Below are 1,674 nucleotides of genomic sequence, written 5' to 3' on the forward strand. Positions count from 1 at the left end.
CAACACCTAGCTTGAGCATTACATGTCTCAGAAGGTATAATCTGAAAAGTGTTCAGGACAATGTGAGTACCTGCCCCGCCCACGAACTGTTTTGTAACTTAGAAAAGAAACACTGCCAAACTCATTCTCCAAAGTTCCACCTCAGCGTACATCAAAATATAGTAGGAATGCAAAGAGGCGGAGGAGGGGAGGAAAGGGGGGGAAGAAAAGGGAGAGGAGGAGGGGCAAGGGAGAAGGGGGAAGGGGAGGGGAGGGGGGAGGAAAAGGGGAAGGAGAAGGGGAAAGGGAGAAAGGGGAGGAGTAGGGGAGGGGGATGATGAGGAAGAGGAGGAGGAAGATGATGATAACTGTATAAGGGAAAGACAATGAGATCTCAACCCCACATAAAGAGCTACAGGCAACTAGGAAATGGTGATAATGGGAGAAATTGTGTTCTCTAGGGAAGTGCACACTAAATTGGGTATCCAATACCAAGCAGTCCTTCCTAAAAATATACATATAAGTAACATCACTCAGGCTGAGAATTTTATAGTTAGGAATATCTATATCTATACATATAGATATAGATTAGATATAGATATAGATCAGATACAGATATATAGATGTAGGTGATATATACATTATATATATACAATACACACACACACACAAACACACACACATTAACAATAACTAATGCAAAAAAAAAAAGAGGCCTTGAATTTGAAAGTGATCAAGGAGAGGCAAATGGGAAGGTTTACAAAGAGAAGAGAAGGGAAAGTAAAGGAGAAAATGATGTAATAATCTCAAAAAAAAACAAATTTTTTTTTTAAAAAAGAAGAAAACTATAGTCCAATTTCTATGATGAACATAGAAATTTTTTTCAGCTGTAAGCGGCCAGAGGTGACCTGTGAAGATGGTTCGCTACTCCCTTGACCCAGAAAACCCCATAAAATCATGCAAATCAAGAGGCTCAAACCTTCGTGTTCACTTTAAGAACACCTGGGAAACTGCCCAGGCCATCAAGGGCTTGCATATCCGCAAAGTCGCCAAGCTTCTGAAGGATGTCGCTTTAAAGAAGCACTGTATGCCATTCCGGTGGTATAATGACGGAGTCGGTAGGTGCACCCAGGTCAAACAGTGGGACTGGACACAGCGACAGTGGCCAAAAAAGAGTGCTGAACTTTTGCTGCACATGCTTAAAAATGCAGAGAGTAATGCTGAACTTAAGGGTTTGGATGTAGATTCTCTGGTCATTGAACACATCCAGGTGAACACGGCACCTAAGATGGCGCCGATGAACCTACAGAGCTCATAGCCGCATTAACCCATCCATGAGCTCCCCCTGCCACACTGAGATGCTCCTCACTGAGAAGGAACAGATTGTTCCAAAGCCAGAAGAGGAGGCTGCACAGAAGAAAAAGATATAGAACCGAAGAAACAAAACCTCATGGCACGGGAAAACTTCAGCATAAATAAATGCAGATAAAGTACAAAAAAGAAAGAAAGAAAGAATTTTTTTCAAAAAATTTCTTGAGAACTAAATTCAAGAACACATTAAGATAATCATATACTATGGTTTAGTTGCAAATATGCTATGATTATACAACATATATACATGGAAAACATTCAGTGCAGCACATAGACATAAGGAAAGAAACTGTATGGTTATTGTCTTAGTTCTACTTCAATTGC

General features: G+C 40.6%; 1 pseudogene; it reads left to right on the forward strand.

Moving 5' to 3' along the window:
- The first annotated feature begins 878 nt into the window (after positions 1–878).
- LOC116898459 lies at positions 879–1,468 on the forward strand (annotated as a pseudogene).
- Positions 1,469–1,674: the final 206 nt, after the last annotated feature.

This window comes from Rattus rattus, chromosome 4 (assembly GCF_011064425.1).
Source record: "Rattus rattus isolate New Zealand chromosome 4, Rrattus_CSIRO_v1, whole genome shotgun sequence".
Taxonomy (NCBI): Eukaryota; Metazoa; Chordata; class Mammalia; order Rodentia; family Muridae; genus Rattus; species Rattus rattus.